The following is a 20,971-nucleotide window of genomic DNA, read 5'->3' as shown; positions in this document are numbered from 1 at the left end:
AAATAATATTGTCATTTTTAAAATTTTGGTGGGGAGGTTACAGTGTCTAATAATTTCTTGGAAAACACCTCCACCGACTTTTTGTAACGCGACTCGCATATTCCTTATCAACTTGAAGAAATTTCGCGTACCTCCACAAAGTCGATTACTTCAAGCAAGTATTTTTCATCAGCAGCTATTGATCTTGAAATGACCGGCAATGTTTTGCGAAAATCGTCGGCCAGCAGAATCATCGTACCTCCAAAGAGGTCCAGATTATCACCCAAATGTCTCAACATTCGATCGAGTGCCCCAATGCTCGTTTATGCGCAATCGTACGCTCATCCCAAACGATTATTTTACAATTCTGTAGCACTTTCGATATTGCTGAATTTTTGGCAATGTAGCACGTCGATACATCTATCGTTTGCAAATCCAGTGGCAGTTCGAGCGCAGAATGAGCTGTTCATCCTCCTAACAAGGTGGCATTTTTCCGAAAAATAAACCACGAAATGAAATCAAACGACTGTTTCCAACACACAAAAATCGCCACGAACTGACATCAATTCAATAATTGCAACACATCCAAAATGTGATTACCATTGAGAATACACGGAAATATCACTTTCTATTCTTCTTCGCAAAGTTCAATATTCAATGCGGAATTTGTTGTTGGTAAGAAAACGTGCGATAGCAGAACTGTTAACCTGAACGTCGCATTCTTTTTTTCGGACATGAAAACACGTGACATCAGAACTATCACACTTTTTCAGCGACATTTTAGTAGAAAAATACTATCCAAATTTCTGACTATTCTGCAAGATTTTCCAAAAATTTTCTTTCACGCAAACCATGTCCTGACACGAACACAACAAAAAAATCTGCCATACGAACCTGCGACCGTAGCGGTCCCTAGAACCGCTCGGCCACACCGGCCGGCCATGTGGCAACTGATTTTTATTTATATAGATAAGAAAGGTCCTCACCCAGTTGTGATTATAAAATGTTTTCGAGGTATTTTGACCAAATCAAGGACAGTTAGACAACATACAATTTGTCATCTCATACATACAGATTGATGGAGACCTATGGGTATCGGAAGTAACTGATCGACTTGATTCTTATGAACTATTTGAGAGCTTTCCTAGCGCAGTACTAGCGTCCATGTCATCAGAAATGCTTACGAAAAAAAGTGTATAGCCCAGAAAACTAAAGTAGCAGACAAAGAAGCTACGTAAATATTCTGAATCGTTGTTACGTACCTCAAACTTACATGAAACAGTTCAAGTCAGTTGTAGATTCGACGGATTTACTCCATGAGGGTACGAAATAGTATAATCGTGGCAAAGGGAATAATTTCAATAAGGAAGAATAACTGTATAATAACCATAATCGTAACCCTATAGGTAATGGTTACGGCTGATCCTCATCTCAACAAAATAATTCTGGTCAAAAACAATGGGATCGGTGGTAATAACAGACCACCACTCAATAAGGGAAAGTATGGCACTGGGTATAATCTATGAAATACTAGTTATCATAATGGCAACAAAAGAGTAGATTATCAGCACATCCAGCACAGCCTAATTAGCAACAGAATCCCATGCCACAGAACATGAATATATAAAATCCTTACCATCGTCAAAGAACTGGTACTGATAATCCTCAAAACTGGAGATCACCGAACGAACTAATTCGACAAACTGACGTAATTGAAAGTAATATACCAACTACAGCACATTCAACAAACTGATAACGATCACATTGTGCCATCAGACTATGTCGAGGGGTAATACATTGTAAGTAGGCTGTTTAGGTTTTTGTGTTGATAACGCGACGTAGTGCTCTGTATGAAAATCGATGACTGCGCTGAGTGCAATCTGTGACTGGCTGGACTCATTGTTGGAATATTCGCTAGTATAGCGTTGGGCAGTTGGAAGTGAACAGCGCGTAGCGTTGGGCAGATGGAGGTGAGCCACCAGCAGTGGTTGATATGGGGAGAGAGATGCCAGAGATTTGAGAGGTTACAATGAGCGGGTGATCTGAACGTGTGTTCGTCAGAAAAAAGAAATTTGTAAGACTGGAAGTCATGAACTGATTTATATATTATGACTTTTGAACACTATTAAGGTAAATATATTGTTTGTTCTCTATCAAAGTCTTTCATTTGCTAACTATGCCTATCAGTAGTTAGTGCCTTCAATAGTTAGAATCTTTTATTTAGCTGGCAGTATTGGCGTTCGCTGTATTGCTGTAGTTCGAGTAACGAAGATTTGTGAGAGGTAAGTGATTCACGAAAAATATAGGTTATTGTTACTTAGCGCCATTCTTTTGTAGCGATTATTGAAAGATAGACTGCGTTGCGCTGAAAATATTATGTTTAGTGATGATCAGAAAAATTAACGAGAGAACTGTCTGAGAACGTTCAGTTTTGCTCAGCTGTTTGAAAATCAAATAACGTAAGAGTTTTTCCAGCACTGTCATTCTTTATACACAAAGGGGAAGTTTCATAACATCAGAACACATTAATTTAATAATTGATGTACGTGTTGAGTTAATAGACAATTCAAACCCTTATCTTGAAAAGAGTATACTCTAGTTCAAGCTGCCTTGTTGCAACAGTAGGTAAAGTACCTACTATTGTAATTACTGACACAGGTTCTTCGACAAAAGTGGTTTCCCTGAATTTCTATAAACAAATGTTTGAGAAGGGAAGACCTCCCGCATTACCAGTTCTAAATTGTCGTATAGTAGGTGCTAAATCCAAGAACGTTAGCTGGGCGACACAAGTAGAAATTGTAACAGGAAATGGAGCAGTCAAAAGCACGCTCCTGGTTGTACATAATTTGTCAACCTGTTGCGTTCTGGGGATTGGCTTTTTACAAGAAGGAGAAGCAAGTATCGATATCTGTATGGAAATGTATTGTGAAGGTAGACAGGAAAGAACTGGTATTAGGTATGATTAAAGCTGAAACTAAAAATGGCAAATGTTGTCAGAAAGTGAATTAGGTTTACAGGGATAGAGTTACCACACACAGATAGCCTAGTGTTTAACACAGCTGATGTCGCCCCAGACTTAATGAATAGTATTGATATGCAAGAATTATAAACTCTACTGCAAGTAAAGTATTTGAGTGAGTGTCTAAGGATCAACGAAACGGACTCAGTGGCTTGCTATGTAAGTACTTAGCATATTCACTGAGAAATCTGGTATAATAAATGGATACGTGTATCATATGCAAGTTAAACCATATGAAACATATTGCCGAGCCACTTATTCTAGTCCTTGGACCAAGAAAGAGGCCATAAATAATGAAGATACTTGAATGGGTAATGACTGAGACATCTCTCACCCCATACAGTAGTCCACTACTGCCCGTCATGAAAGCGGAGGTAGCTAGACGCAAGGAAAATAAGATATCATACCTATTAGGACATGAGCGGAAAACTGTATTGGCAGGTCTTGATGTCGAAAGTTGCCAATTTATTGCCTTTATTTTTAACAGTAGAAGTTATTATTTTCGTGTGCTACCATAAGGCTTTAGTGTGAGTGCTGGTGTATTCATAACACGTAGACGCAGTTTTGGCTCCTGACCTGGATAAAGTAGGCGTCTATATGAATGACTCACTAGTAGCTACTTCCACTTGAAAAGAACAGATGGATCTTCTAGGCAGAGCGTTTCGGAGGTTCCGGGAAGCGGGAGTTATGGCAAATTTAAACAAATCAAATCCTGTAAAAGAAAATATTAAGTTTCCAGGGCATATCATTTCATTTGAGAGTATTAAACTCGATCCCAAAAGGACAGATGCAGTGAAAAATATGGCACCTCACTGCACGAAAAAACAACTGAAAGTTTTCTTAAAATTAGCCTCATTTTTCCGCTAACTCATTTCGAATCAATTGCTTAACAGTGAGCCATTACTCTGATTGCTAACTATAAATATTCTCTAGCGCTAAGGTGATAACCGTCAAGCAGCCTCTGGTGAATGCACCGACATTACATCATATTGATATGACTAATGATTTTTGTTTAGCTACCGATGCTTCCTTCTCAAGCCTTGGATCTTGTCTCTTCCAGTTATAAGAAGATGATTCCAACACTGGTACCGAATCATCGGATCTGTAAGTAGGACATTGTGAGAATGTGAAAGATCATACTCTGCAACAGAACTAGAAGCATTGGCAGTAGTGTGGTTGTTAAATAAGTTTAACTGTTACGTTCACTGCTAAGGTGTGAAGATTTTCCGTGACCATCAGGCTTTAAATTTTCTTACGAGCTGTAAATTATTCCAACACCACTTAACACGCTGGTCGATGTTTCTCCAGGAGTACGACCTACAAATCGTACACTTACGAGGACTATTAAAAAAGATCCGTAACATGTCCACAAAATTTTTCTACGCTTACCTTTTACTTGCAGTGCATGGCCTCCTTCGAAATACTCTCCTCCACAGCACAACCTCTCCCGACGCCGTTCCCACTACCGAAAGCAGTCTTGCTACGCCTCTTGCTGTATCGCGCGAAGCGCCGTCTGCGAATTTTCTTTTATCTCGTCTATCGTTGCAGCTTTTCGTCTTTTCAACGGGGTTTTCAGCTTTGGAAATAAAAAAAGACCGCAGGAGTCAGGTATGAAGAGTACGGAGGATGAGACAGCACAGTGATTTCGTTCTTTGTGCAATAGTCACGCACCAACAGGGATGAACGTGCCGGTGCGTTATCGTGATGCAAGAGTCTTGCATTGTCTCGCCACATTTCAGGCTGTTTCCTTCTCACATTTTCTCACAGGCGTCGCAACACGTCCGATAGTACCACCGATTAACAGTTTGTGCCTGTGGCATGAATTCATGATGAATTCAATGAAAATTATTAGCCTTGCTGACCTTGAGCTCCCTCTTGGAGAACCTTTCCCTGTCCATTATGAAGACTGAACTTCGGTCTCGATATAATAACCGTAGAGCCCTGTCTCATCACCAGATTGATTCTCGTGAGGAACATCCCGTTCTCATTTGAGCGATCCAGACGCTCTTCACTAATATATCAATAATTTCAGTTTACTAATGAAATCAGCAGAGTTTCTTATGTGGTGAACACACTCCTAGATTTTATGGACTACCAAAGGTACACAAGAAAGATGTTCCTCTCCGCCCCATAGTGAGTAACATAGGCTTTCCGACCTATGACGTTGCCAAACACCTGGCATCGTTGTTGAGGCCTGTTGTGGGAAAATATTGATATATTAGTTAGTTCTGATGTATTAGTTAGTTTCGATGTGGTGTCTTTATTCACAAAGGTTCCCCGTCCAGAATCTCTACAACTTATTGAAAGACGTTTTGACAAAGAGATTTCAGCTTCATTCAAACATGTTCTGACCTATACATACTTGTTATTTAATAACGAATTTTTTGAACAGACGGACGGAGTCGCAATGGGTAGTCCCTTATCCCTTCTGGTGGCCAGCTTATTTATGGAAGTCTTCGAGAAGAAGGCGCTTGAATCTGCTGACTCGAAACCCGCGATATTCTGGAGGTATGTTGATGATACCTTTGTAGTTTGGCCCCATGGTGAAGATAACTTGCAAGACTTCTTAAGACATCAGAACTCCCTCCACGATCAAATAAAGTTCACAATGGAAATTGAAAAGGAGGGGAGCCTTCCATTCTTCGATGTTCTGGTTCGGCGCAGAGAGGATGGCACTTTGGGACATGAAGTTTATCGGAAGCCCACGCACACGGATTTGTATTTACGTGCAAATAGCTGCCACCATCATGCCCAGACGATGGGTGTTCTCCGAAATTTGGCACACAGAGCACATATTATTTCTGACAAAAGCAGTCTTCAAGATGAACTTTCCCACTTACAAAGAGTGTTTGAAGACAATGGGTACTCCCCACAGCAAATACAGAAGGCACTGAAAATGAAACCGAAAGAGGCCACAAAGAAAGCAGAAGAAGACGAAGAAACCTTTAAATCGATGGCCTTCCTGCCATATGTGGGTAGCCTCTCATCAAAAATAGGACGGATTCCCAGCAGACGCAAAGTAAAAGTGATTTTTCGTCCTCCACCCAAGACAGCTGCAGTCGTGGGCTCCGTCAAAGATGATGTGCTGCTCCAAAAATCTGGAGCCTACAAAATTCCATCTGAATGTGGCCTTTCTTACATTGGACAAAAACTCGTACTGTCCAAGAAAGATGTACAGAATACCGGAGGTACACACGACTTCTACAACCTAACAAGTCGGCAGTGTCAGAGCACTGTATTGACACTGGTCACAGTATGTTGTATGAAAACGTCGAAATTTAGGCAACTACATCATCTTTTTGGGACTCGATAGCCAAGGAGGCAATTGAAATTCGCTTGACGTCGAATTTAATTAATAGAGATAGTGGTTTCAAACTTGATAAATCATGGAATCCGTCACTTGCTGTAATAAACTCACAAAGACGCCGTCACAGTGCAGCTCACAATGATATATCGACATGCCAACACAGATCGACTGCGGAGTCATCGATGTAACTCGCGCACTGTGCACGTCTCTGCCGCCGACCAACGTCTCTGCCGCATTTGCATCTGTGGCCGCATGCGCAGTTGCGCGGTACACGAGTACAAAGGGAAGAAGCGAGCACTGGAGCGGCAGCCTTGCGGCTCACTCAGAAGATGGCTGAACGTTATACGGCCGAAACATTAGAAGAGTAACGAGAATTCTTGCGGCTGCGCACCCGAAGCTTAATGGAACGGTCTTTGCGCCGCCAAAACTTGAAGATTCACAGCAATATTCTGTGTCGGATTTCATAATACGATCCAACTGAAATGTAACAATCTTCTGCAATAGCTCGGACAGTCAGTCTTCGACTGGCACGTACAGTTTCGTTGACGTTCCTGACAAGAGCGTCGGTGGTAGACGGGCATCCCGAACGAGGCTCATCCTTAACTTCCACCAGGTCGTTTTTAAACCGTGTGAACCACTCGTACCTTCAAGTACGGCTTAAATACTCATCACCGTAGGCTTCCTGCATCATGTGGTGTGCCTCTGTAAAAGCTTTCTTGAGTTTCACGCAAAATTTAATCTACATGCATTGCTCCTCTAACTCTACCATCCCGAAATTCGCAAACTGTGTGACAGAGTACAGCTCTGAACAATAACTAACAGACCTACAACAATGAATCTTCCGGCAGTTACACATTAATCACAGGCGTTGCAGGGATGCCAACCACATTTTGCTTCAACACACCACTGGCGCCACGTAAAAGGCAAAGATAATATCATACCCGATGTGTTGTCATGTCTTCCACGAGGTTTGGATCCATGCACGGATTTAGCCGAACAGACAACAGAATTCGAAGCTTCCCTGTTACAAGAACCCACTTACAGGAAGCCAAATTTAGAGACGTCCTCTAACATGGACAGTTACAGGATGTGACTGTAAATGGGTTCCGTTTAAAGAAGCATTCACACAAGAACCTACAATTCCAATACGCCAGCTGTACACCTTGTATCACAAATTTTGTTTCATCATTATAATGCTCAGTCTGAATAATGGTGTGTACGAGCACTCGAAGATTATCAGAAAGCTTTAATTTGGTGTACCTATGGTGCTTGGGGACATTACGGTATAAATAAATGCACACAAAAATTAAAACGCTACTGATATTTCCCAAACATGTAGAGAGATACATACAGCAGGTGCTCAGAACTTGCACACATCAGAAAACCAAACCAAAAAATATACACTCCTGGAAATGGAAAAAAGAACACATTGACACCGGTGTGTCAGACCCACCATACTTGCTCCGGAAACTGAGAGAGGGCTGTACAAGCAATGATCACACGCACGGCACAGCGGACACACCAGGAACCGCGGTGTTGGCCGTCGAATGGCGCTAGCTGCGCAGCATTTGTGCACCGCCGCCGTCAGTGTCAGCCAGTTTGCCGTGGCATACGGAGCTCCATCGCAGTCTTTAACACTGGTAGCATGCCGCGACAGCGTGGACGTGAACCGTATGTGCAGTTGACGGACTTTGAGCGAGGGCGTATAGTGGGCATGCGGGAGGCCGGGTGGACGTACCGCCGAATTGCTCAACGCGTGGGGCGTGAGGTCTCCACAGTACATCGATGTTGTCGCCAGTGGTCGGCGGAAGGTGCACGTGCCCGTCGACCTGGGACCGGACCGCAGCGACGCACGGATGCACGCCAAGACCGTAGGATCCTACGCAGTGCCGTAGGGGACCGCACCGCCACTTCCCAGCAAATTAGGGACACTGTTGCTCCTGGGGTATCGGCGAGGACCATTCGCAACCGTCTCCATGAAACTGGGCTACGGTCCCGCACACCGTTAGGCCGTCTTCCGCTCACGCCCCAACATCGTGCAGCCCGCCTCCAGTGGTGTCGCGACAGGCGTGAATGGAGGGACGAATGGAGACGTGTCGTCTTCAGCGATGAGAGTCGCTTCTGCCTTGGTGCCAATGATGGTCGTATGCGTGTTTGGCGCCGTGCAGGTGAGCGCCACAATCAGGACTGCATACGACCGAGGCACACAGGGCCAACACCCGGCATCATGGTGTGGGGAGCGATCTCCTACACTGGCCGTACACCACTGGTGATCGTCGAGGGGACACTGAATAGTGCACGGTACATCCGAACCGTCATCGAACCCATCGTTCTACCATTCCTAGACCGGCAAGGGAACTTGCTGTTCCAACAGGATAATGCACGTCCGCATGTATCCCGTGCCACCCAACGTGCTCTAGAAGGTGTAAGTCAACTACCCTGGCCAGCAAGATCTCCGGATCTGTCCCCCATTGAGCATGTTTGGGACTGGATGAAGCGTCGTCTCACGCGGTCTGCACGTCCAGCACGAACGCTGGTCCAACTGAGGCGCCAGGTGGAAATGGCATGGCAAGCCGTGCCACAGGACTACATCCAGCATCTCTACGATCGTCTCCATGGGAGAATAGCAGCCTGCATTGCTGCGAAAGGTGGATATACACTGTACTAGTGCCGACATTGTGCATGCTCTGTTGCCTGTGTCTATGTGCCTGTGGTTCTGTCAGTGTGATCATGTGGTGTATCTGACCCCAGGAATGTGTCAATAAAGTTTCCCCTTCCTGGGACAATGAATTCACGGTGTTCTTATTTCAATTTCCAGGAGTGTATCTTGTAATGTTCCACTACACGCTATTCTCCCTACTAAATCAATAGAACTTCTAGGACCAGACATAAATGGACTCCTTCCAAGATCACGAGGAGTGTTAAATATTTTGTAGCCTTATTAGATATTTTCACAAAGCTCGTCAAGTTGTATGCATTAAAACCACTACGCCGACTTCCGTCATAAAAAGAATCCTGACTGATTACATTCCTAGAATAGGGAGGCCAAGAGCGATTACCTCAAGCAGTACTGCAAACTTTACGACTCATAAACTGAAATCTTTTCTAAAAGAAGAAAATATCAAACAGAAACTGAAATCAAGATTTTTTCCTCAAGAGAATCCCGTCCCGAGCGTTTCGTGAATTCAACCGTTTCATCAGAACATATGTATCGAAGCATCAGAGTAAGTGGGTACTTTTCGTAGAACATTTTGAGGGGCTAGTAAATGACCTTCCCAATACGTTTGCTACTTTAACATCCTCAGAGCTAATGTTTATTAAAGCCAGAAAGTAATGAACAGTTAAAAACACTTCTCAGTGTGCCACGAAAAGAACTGATGTGGGAAGAAAAGATAAAACAAACATTTACTTCGCTAGTGCACCAAGCAAGCTTACGAAAAAATGAGTACGATCAAAAGATAGGAAAAATGAAAAGTACCACACAGGCGATAAAAGTTTTCTTGAAATCGTACCCCAAGCCTTCACTGTCAAAACGAAAAAAAAAGTGTCAGTTAAAATACGCTGGAGAGTATAAGATTGTGAATATTCCTCACGAAGGAAGCTATTTATTTGCTTTTTATGGCTCTAATAAAATACTTAGATTATATCCAGTAGTTATAATATTTTTACTCTAATTATTTCTATACAGTAATAAGGGGTGTTTCACATTATGCGATAAGTTTGTGAAGATTTTGACATGTTTTGTGCCAGGACAGTAGGAACGGGGTAGCAAAGCAAGCAAAATGCTAAATTTACTAGAAATGTGTAAAGAGGATCCAGTACACTAGGACGAGAAAAGCTTTTTCTTAGTTTATCTGAAACTTGATGGAGATCTATATTTGTAATGGCAATTAATAATGAGAATGAATGATTTCGAATTCATGCAGTACATTAAACAAAACGGAGATTACTTGTAAATTTTAAGATTTGTAGAAACTTTAGTTACAATAAGTGTTTGGTATTTATTTCATTTGCGTATTTTATTCTCAAAATTAACCACACACTGTCAGTGAGTATCATGTCTGACTTCGAATAGACAAAGTGACTACATAGCATTCTGCAGAAAACGTATGAACTGCAACAAAATTCAAAACTTACTGAATTCCAAATAAAATGTACTAAACAAGTTTCTTTTTAGTGGACTGTATATTCATTAATGTGCATGCACCTACTGATAGTAAAAAGCATCAAAATTTTGTGCCGTAATTGCTGGCACAGTCTGATGTCGTTAGGTATCACTTTCCTTTTTTGTAAAGTTAGGCTTTCCTTGAGCGGATTTTGCAGTTCATGGAGCAAAGAGTTAGTAAATTCCAGAACAGCGGTTTCCTTGAAATGAAAGCTTTGCACTGGGTACCAAAAACTTGAAATCAGTACACTTATGTAAAGCACAGCCGCACAGATCAGAGATACAAGACCAAACACGAATTCGCTTCGCAAAAAATGTAAAGCATACCTGAATTGTACGATGTACATAATTTCACTATATTGAAATGAGTAATCAATTGTTGTTAAATTTTTTATACATTATGTTACGATCATCATCTGTGCGCAATTCACTAAGCCATTGTCATGGACTGTATAAAGCCGATAGTAGCAAAATCTCAAAATGTGACTAATTGTAAGTAAAGACCTCACATTTTTAAATGATACCTAATGGCGAATGATGTCAAAGCCAGTATTATTAAAGACGTCCACTGAAAGTACAATACTGGACACTTGAGTGAGATTTGCGTTATAAACCGTTTGATCGTACCAGCTTTGAAACGGATGACAAAACTATTGCTGATAGACAAGGAAAAATTTCACGTACTTGAAATGAAGTGTCAGGTTTCATGAGCGAAAGCACAATCGCGTGAACTAAATACGTAAGATTCACAAATGTGGCCTCAAATTCTAGAAATCGGAAAGGTGGGTGGTGTAAACAATGGAGAGTTAATTAGAAATGTAACTACAAAGGAAATTAATGTCAAACGTGAGCATGAAAGTAAATAACAAATCAAAATACATTTCTTGGCAATTCCTTCTAAGCTATTTCACAAGGTAATAAGGTTTTCTGTTACTGGATTTTTAAATTACCATTTTGTTAATTAGAAATATTGATTTTTCGTGATCACACATCTGCAATCTCTAATTATTTACTGTTATAGAATGATCACTACAATTTTACTAAATGACGACTAATTTTACTTAGGCATGGATAATGATTAATGGTGTCAGTCAATTAACTATTAGGAATGTACTTGCTGATGAATCTGGAACGTTACATTTAATTAGACTTTAGAACATATACACTCCTGGAAATGGAAAAAAGAACACATTGACACCGGTGTGTCAGACCCACCATACTTGCTCCGGACACTGAGAGAGGGCTGTACAAGCAATGATCACACGCACGGCACAGCGGACACACCAGGAACCGCGGTGTTGGCCGTCGAATGGCGCTAGCTGCGCAGCATTTGTGCACCGCCGCCGTCAGTGTCAGCCAGTTTGCCGTGGCATACGGAGCTCCATCGCAGTCTTTAACACTGGTAGCATGCCGCGACAGCGTGGACGTGAACCGTATGTGCAGTTGACGGACTTTGAGCGAGGGCGTATAGTGGGCATGCGGGAGGCCGGGTGGACGTACCGCCGAATTGCTCAACACGTGGGGCGTGAGGTCTCCACAGTACATCGATGTTGTCGCCAGTGGTCGGCGGAAGGTGCACGTGCCCGTCGACCTGGGACCGGACCGCAGCGACGCACGGATGCACGCCAAGACCGTAGGATCCTACGCAGTGCCGTAGGGGACCGCACCGCCACTTCCCAGCAAATTAGGGACACTGTTGCTCCTGGGGTATCGGCGAGGACCATTCGCAACCGTCTCCATGAAGCTGGGCTACGGTCCCGCACACCGTTAGGCCGTCTTCCGCTCACGCCCCAACATCGTGCAGCCCGCCTCCAGTGGTGTCGCGACAGGCGTGAATGGAGGGACGAATGGAGACGTGTCGTCTTCAGCGATGAGAGTCGCTTCTGCCTTGGTGCTAATGATGGTCGTATGCGTGTTTGGCGCCGTGCAGGTGAGCGCCACAATCAGGACTGCATACGACCGAGGCACACAGGGCCAACACCCGGCATCATGGTGTGGGGAGCGATCTCCTACACTGGCCGTACACCACTGGTGATCGTCGAGGGGACACTGAATAGTGCACGGTACATCCAAACCGTCATCGAACCCATCGTTCTACCATTCCTAGACCGGCAAGGGAACTTGCTGTTCCAACAGGACAATGCACGTCCGCATGTATCACGTGCCACCCAACGTGCTCTAGAAGGTGTATGTCAACTACCCTGGCCAGCAAGATCTCCGGATCTGTCCCCCATTGAGCATGTTTGGGACTGGATGAAGCGTCGTCTCACGCGGTCTGCACGTCCAGCCCGAACGCTGGTCCAACTGAGGCGCCAGGTGGAAATGGCATGGCAAGCCGTGCCACAGGACTACATCCAGCATCTCTACGATCGTCTCCATGGGAGAATAGCAGCCTGCATTGCTGCGAAAGGTGGATATACACTGTACTAGTGCCGACATTGTGCATGCTCTGTTGCCTGTGTCTATGTGCCTGTGGTTCTGCCAGTGTGATCATGTGATGTATCTGACCCCAGGAATGTGTCAATAAAGTTTCCCCTTCCTGGGACAATGAATTCACGGTGTTCTTATTTCAATTTCCAGGAGTGTAGAACCATACATTAGTAAGGCAACAAAGCAGGCGCTACCCCAAATTCCACTGTTGCCAGATGTATCCAAGATGGCGGCGTTGACGTCCTCCAAGATGGTGTTGTATAGACTTGGCAACTGCATATGACATCATCCAAGATGGCGGCTGTGACGTCATTCAAGATGGTGGATTTTGGCGGGAAGTTTGAATTTTGGTGGGAAGAAGGTCAATTGGGCTACCTCCACTAACCTAAACGCCTCCCCAGGAAAAAAAGGCGGTAAGTTCAAATTCCAACAGGATAATGCCTCACGCCATGGTTACCTCTACTAAGCTAAGAAAATCACGGGAAGATAGGTCACTTGGGCTACCTCCACTAATCTAAGTCACCCGACCAATACTTTTTCCAGAAAAATGGTGCTAAGTTCAAATTCCAAAAGGACAATGCATCACACCTAAGAAATGGCGTGAAAGAAAGAACACTTGTACTAACCTCAGTCACCCGACCGCCACCTCCTCCTAAGGGTTTGTGGGAAAAGGACATGGACATAAGTCTTTATTTAAACAATTTCATGCAGGTGTGTTTGCCACAAGGTCCAGAGCCCAACTGACTTACGTCACAGCACCACCACCAGAGGGCGCTCTCATCCATGACATAATCCAAGGTAGCGGCAAACAGTGTGTTCACCATGAGGTCTAGACTCCAACTGATTTAGTACACAGTGCTACCACCAGAGGTCGCTACTGTGATCTCAGGTGATGACGGAAGTACCGTTATCCAAGATGGCGGCAAATAGTGCGTCCACGCCATGTCTTGGTAGACAGAGGACACTGACGCAACATCAGCTGATGATGCGAGTACTGTTATTCAAGATGGTGGCAAGCATTGTGTTCACCACATGGTCTCGGACAAAGTCAGAGCACGCTCCCATTACACAATCAAAGATCACAGCTCTAAGTACGTGACACACGTGGTACCCCTCACCCCACCTGTAGTCAAGCACTGAGGGAGAGAGAGAGATGCTGCAATGCTTTCTTTCTCATGCTTTTCTAATGGGGTATGAGTGACTCATCACGCGCTCGTAGCTAAGAAACCACCGCAAGCTGATCTAACATAGTTCCCACGTCACATTACTATGTAGAAAAAATAAGAACCAAATCGAACTCTCTGAAATTCTATAGTGTCTCACAAATACTTAACTTTCACTTTCTTGTTGTCTCCATAGAAAAAAATTCATGCCCTAACATTAACTCTTTACCAAAATAGCCCACAATTTCATCTTTTTTCTTCTGTACATCATGCCTAAATACTAAAAAAAAATTCTCTATTTCATCATCTCAAGACTTTCTAATCATTTGCTTCAGCATTTACCAAGCTAAACTAAATCTAGCAAACACTTGTCTTAATACCAGCAGCCTGGAATTACATTTATATAGCATTCACGTTCCAAAAAATTATTAAGCTCACAGACTTTGAACGACTTGCAGTAAATCCTTCATCAAGAATGTATCTAATTACTTCCTCCTCAGACGAGTTCATAATATACATGCATAATGACTTCACATTCAAAGGTTGAATTCAACATCACATAGTTTGTATTCCAAATAGCATCTTCACTCACAGGTTGAATTACTTTGCCCTAATTTGATAAATTATCATAGGCTCAGCTCCCCTCTAGGTGCTGGAAGCATCTGACTAGCTTTTAGTCACTAGGGGTGGTAGTGTGTCCATCCCCTAAATCCTCAACACCCATTGATTCATTCTGAGATCACGCGATACTACGTCATCACATCTATATAAGGAGTCACTCTCCAGCACTCTTTCTCAATCGTACTTTGGTCATTGGATCGTTCACTTGTTCGTGTGTGTGGTCGCTAATTCGTTCCTCTCTGTTAACACGAAGCGAGTTAACAACAACAACATCTCAGAGTCTACTGGAAAAAGACTTAGAGTCCAGTATATGGGATTTCCAAGGGAGTAAATACTTTCTACTTTGAGTGTGAATTTTCATTTTTATGTTACATTCGCCCTTATTAATTATATCTCCTTGTTATGGTGCAACTCATGGACTTCGGCCTCGAGTGTGAGGAGCGGGCTGGACCGCAACAGGCTCTGGAGGTCCAGCCTCCTGTGCTCGATGCACAGTCTGAATTGCCTTGTGAGTATAATTTTCATTCTAATTTCTTCTTCTTTTATATTAGCAATTGAAATTTTTTTCTTATTTCGTACTTTTTTTTGTTTCTAGATCACTTAAGTCAAATTCAAATTCAGTTGGAGGCAGAGCTGGGGCACATTCGACATAGCGCTGGTGCACTACATAATTGTATTCAGCCCCCAGTTCCAGATAACTGAGAACAGAACTCACGGAAGTACAGAGAAAAATATCAATTTTTATCATCTTTCAGTGTAGCTAACCATTCAAAATAAATAAAATTCTATCTCGTCCTGTTACAGTAACAGCTCTAGACGATTTGGATTTGGTGGACAGGCATCTGGAGGCTGTTCACTGACGGATGTGGGAGCATCCTCAATCAAATAATAATGAGTTCGCCAAGCAGCAAACATGTAAGATAAAAAAAAAAAAAAATTACTTCTCTCTAGTAGTTTTTGTTTTCTCTAACAAATCGATTTATATATCTTGTTTGTTCTAGGTGAGGATCGACAAGATCAATCCTACTCTTGCTGCTATTCGACGATTGCGACGATTTTTTTGATGGTGCGGTGGAGTCGCCTGATGAATTGTTTTCGCCCAGGAGCCAGAGCGAAGAAGGTAATTACTCACTCCTCCTATATATAACCATGTGTGTGATCGTTAGAATTCATTTTCCTTCACCTCGCCAGCAGCGGTAGACAATGTAGGTGGTGGTTAGTGTTTAACGTCCCGTCGACAACGAGGTCATTAGAGACGGCGCTCATGCTCGGGTTAGGGAAGGATTGGGAAGGAAATCGGCCGTGCCCTTTCAAAGGAACCATCCCGGCATTTGCCTGAAGCGATTTAGGGAAATCACGGAAAACCTAAATCAGGATGGCTGGAGACGGGATTGAACCGTCGTCCTCCCGAATGCGAGTACAGTGTTAGACAATGTACTTATTTATTTTATCTCTTCTTCTTCTAAAGCGGTCGCACCTCAACATGGCAGCGTCGCACGCGTACTGGCGGCGGCGGCTAAACCCTCGTCAAAGCGACGTCCGCAAAGGCATGCGTCGCCTATAAGGGCACCGCTAGTCGCTGCGCAGGAAGTGCGCGCCGCAGCGGCCATGGCTCCTGTACCGGGGCCCATCCCATCTCACAGGCGTCTCCTCCTGCACTGTCATGTGAGGTACAGGGTGTACCAACCAGTTGTAATTCTAGTTATAATAGTATTATTGATGATCCTGTGGCTAGTGGCAGTTCTCTCCCCCGTCCTTTTAGTGAAAGACATCAGGTCCGTGACACCATACCGCATTTGCAGTACTCGGTGATTACCGACGCCTTTGAGGAGCGAATCTCGTTCACCAGGACTGAAAACCCGGCAGGGGGGTACCGCGATCCTGTGGGATTTCTAAGTGCATGCCTTCAGAGCTCCTCAAGGTAGTCAATGATCCATGGTATCCTGCCATTAAATGTGGTGCAGTGCTTTGCATTGAATTATCGCATCCCCCCACCCCCCACCCCCACCCCCCAAAGTTGAGTCTGGCGTTGGAGAGATGGGTATTCATTTTCTTTGGGGGGGAGGGGGGGGGGGAAGGGGGGGGAAATGGCGTGATAACGCGAAGCACATCAATCGCTGAGTGGTTTTGTAAATCCACCTTGAGTGCTATATTGAGCCGGTTTTCAGAGATGGAAGTTAAAGGCTCAGCTAAAGCACTAAGTAGAATTTTACACCTGAACAAAATGGTTCAAATGGTTCTGAGCTCTATGCGACTTAACTTCTGAGGTCATCAGTCGCCTAGAACTTAGAACTAATTAAACCTAACTAACCTCAGGACGTCACACATATCCATGCCCGAGGCAGGATTCGAACCTGCGACCGCAGCAGTCGCTCGGTTCCAGACTGTAGCACCTAGAACCGCACGGCCACTCCAGCCGGCTACACCTGGGCATCCATATACATGTGTACAATCCGGCAAATGGAGGGTCTAGCTATATCAAGCTCCCTAAAGATATAGCCAACAAGCATTCATGCATTAATGTCGAAAATAGAAAAGATCAAGCTTGTTTTGCATGGTCAATTCTGGCTTGCGAAAGAAAGTACGGTTACAGAGATCATCCTGAGCGTGCCAGTTCATACCATGTAGGTGATAATATTCATTTGTGTTGTAACTTTGATGGTATAGAGCTCCCCGTCAAGATCCAGGACATACCCAAATTTGAGGCCCAGAATACCGGCATTTCGGTTAATGTTCATGGCCTGGAGAAAGAGAAGAAAAGCAAGTCATATGAGCAAGACAAGCATATCGTCGTCGATGTGCCACCCAGAGGCGGGCTAAGGGTGTGCTCTATCTATCAAAGACTATTTGCAGTGCCTGCTCATGGATGTTCACGGTGCTGCACCGCAGCCATCGCATATGGTACGGCAAACCAGTATTCGATCAATAGCACACGAGGTGTACACTGTGCTACAGTCTAAAATCGGTCTGTTGCCTTATGACGATAAAACGGTTATTTGTGATGACGGGATTAATACTCGCCCGTACTCACACTACTCACTTGTAGCAAGAGAAGGGATGAAGGACTCTGATTGAGAGAGAGAGAGAGAGAGAGAGATCAGAGAGTATCTGCAGAGTAGTAGTATGACCCTTTTATCATAGTGTAAATAATGGATGAGTATGTTACGTGCTGTGTATCAGTCTGCGTGCTTTCGTGTTTGTCTGAGTGTGCGAATGAGTGTGGGAGCCTGTCTGTAGGAAATAAGTGTATGCCTGTACAAATTAATATGAAAAAAATCATAAAAACTAAAAAATTAAAAAACTGAAAAACAACTCAAGAATATAAAAGTGAATATAATGTGGAAACTGAATGATGTATGTGTAAACTGATATTTCGCAAACACTGTTAAAAAATCTGAATTCAATAATAAATTCACTTATTTTATTGTAAAGATATCGAACATTATTATTTCAACCCTCAATAATCATTCTTTTTACTAAAAAACATGATAACTGTATTTGTGTACATCCACATACCTACAAGGAATGCTGCTTTAAAAAAAAGAACTATGATTTATGAATGATATATGCAGGAGTGTGTCCGGCGGTGGTGATCATGCATCGCCCAAAGCTGTCACTTTCACGTCCGTCAGCGGCCATGCACACGTGGCTGTCACTTTCAGTGGCTTCCATGCGAGTGATGTGAAAGCTGGTCTATTAATGACGCAGGTAACTTTACTCAAAGGCTGAGGTATGTGCCTCAGACAGTTCCAGTGGAATGCACTTAACGTACAGTATCCCCAATAAACTTACTTGCTACGGATGTGGGTGTCACAGAAAGTAAGAAAACAAGCATTGTTATGAAAGAAAAAATTATTTATTTCTCATCCAATTTAAAAGTAATTTTACATTTTCACATGCAGACACAACGCTATTTTCTTATTCTTTTCTTCACACATTCACTGTCTAAGTTGATAGAGAGGTGGACATCCATAGTATTCCACGTTCCGAATAGCAGCATACTTGTAGATTCCATGCAGCCAGGTACTCTTCTCATCACCTTTAACGTAGATGATTGTCTCCTTGTGATCAAATACTCGGAGCACTTGCACCAAAACTTTATAAGAGATGCCAGGGTCATCCCAGTGAATTCCATGATATAAGTGTGTGAACCACATTGTACTTCTACGTGTTTTAATGCACTTCACATCCTTGAATGGTTTCGGCGATGCAACTCTTGATGCAAATGTTTCTATTATTCCAAATCTTTGTGTGAATGGTATTAATGCACAGTCTTTAATTATGAATCGCCTGCATTCACCGTAGTAAAATCCTTGAACGTCAGTTACGATCCTCACACCTTGGAGTAACATCGTGATCTGCCTTAGAGCTAGCAGAGAGTATATTAATTTATACAACTTGTTGCACTACACCAGTGAGCATGCAGTAGTTAACAACACGATCATGCTGAACTAGAGCATATGCTGCAGTGTGATCTGGGAAGTTTGTTGAAGATTCAGATTCAATCCGTACATCTACAGGCCCTGTTTTAATTATCTCATTCACGATTATTGGTGCTAGCTTCTTTAAACTCTGTGGACTGAGTAGGCATACTTCATTTTGAACGCATTCATAGTAAGATGCTCGGAATCTCGCATACATGTCAAATGCCAGACTGTATACACTGTATATGTAGATTCTCGTGTGGGTAGTATTCGGAATTCAAGTAGACTCTAGCGTTAGTTAACTTGCAGTGGTCAAAATCAGTTGAGTCCTTTGATACATTCCCGCGCCTTTGAGTTTGAAATGCGAGTATGATGAATCGAGGTGCTTCCAACTATACTGATGTTCTAATAGCCCAAGTAGGTGTGGATGCTGTAGGTAGGACTGGGTATTCAAAAAGCTCCCATCATCGGAAGGTTAGCAGTAGATAGGTGCCAGCATTCAGAACTTTTAAGAGCTTCAAGCGTTCCTCGTCAGCAAGAGTGATGTGAGGCATTTTTCATACTATACTATTAATCTTTATTTGAACATTCTCTGCAGCTGTTTGAAAGAATGAATTCGCATCACTTGCACTCCGCACCAAAATAAGGTCCAGTTTAGCGTTCATAATAATTAGCTGCATGTCCTCAAAATTACCCATAAGCATTTTTAGTGGCATGCACACGGCAAATTGCCTGTATCCCCCCCCCCCCCCCTCACCATCTGGCGCATCTATGAACCACCCCACATTTACCAAGCTGTTTGAATCAGAGGCTGAGGCTGAAACGTACATCTAAAGGGTTTACGTTATGCCGACATTGCCTATGTGGTCTATTTCGATACCGTTAAGTTCATAACGTATCTCTTGAAACAGGAATGCTAGAGCATTTCGCGTCAGCTTCGAGAGCATTACTGCAGCGCCATCAGCTTTCTTAAATGTACAGTCCAGATACAGAAAGTTCTTGCAAGCCAGTGTTATGGCGTCCTGATGCTGGATAACAATCCTAATTTCATCATTCTTGTTAAATGTCCTTGAAGCGTAGGGTTTGTGTGAGTTGTATTCATGACATATAATTCGATCTTCATACCCTACTGACTGAGTTACGTTGAGCGACATCATTTTGCGGTTTGAAACCTGCTGAAGTAAAGAATTAGCAATTTTGCGTGTTATCACCTTACACTTCTGCGATGCACTGACGGGTTGTGAGCTCGGAGAGCTAGCTTTATACCATACTCCCATCTCATCTTAGATACAAGCGTACAATGATCTCTTCTCCTCGAAAGTTCACAAGCTGATTATTCTGGTCCACAATACGCAGTTCTAGGTAGTGCAATGTCTGAACTGTCACCGGGAGATATATAGCGTATGTGGGGCTTGAACTATTTCATACCCAGTAACGACTATAGGGAAGAATCCGTGAATTGAGGGAATCAACTTATCGTTGAAGTACGAGTTTATGGCAATATCACATTCAACGTGAACTGTGCTCAATGGAAGTATATCTACAGCTTGATCCGATGCGTAAAATTTACTGGGGTCCTTCACCAAAACACGATCCTTTGCAAAACCCAGCAGTGGACCTATTGAATCTCTCGTCTAAGGTCGATCGTAGCACTCTCTGTCTGTACTTCAGATTTAAGTGTATTAATGTTTGCCCGTAGTTCAATACCTTTTCCTGACTGTTTTAAGACTTTGTTTAAATCATCAATATCGTAGACACCAGGTAGTAGTTGTAGAATCTCCTTCCAATCGTCAACTTCCAGATGCAGTTTATTGTTGCTCTTTGTGATATTTGGAATGCTGTTATATGTCTCCAGACCAATCA

The sequence above is a fragment of the Schistocerca americana genome, chromosome 1 (genome assembly GCF_021461395.2).
Source record: "Schistocerca americana isolate TAMUIC-IGC-003095 chromosome 1, iqSchAmer2.1, whole genome shotgun sequence".
Taxonomy (NCBI): Eukaryota; Metazoa; Arthropoda; class Insecta; order Orthoptera; family Acrididae; genus Schistocerca; species Schistocerca americana.
Note: the sequence above shows the minus strand (reverse complement) of the source record.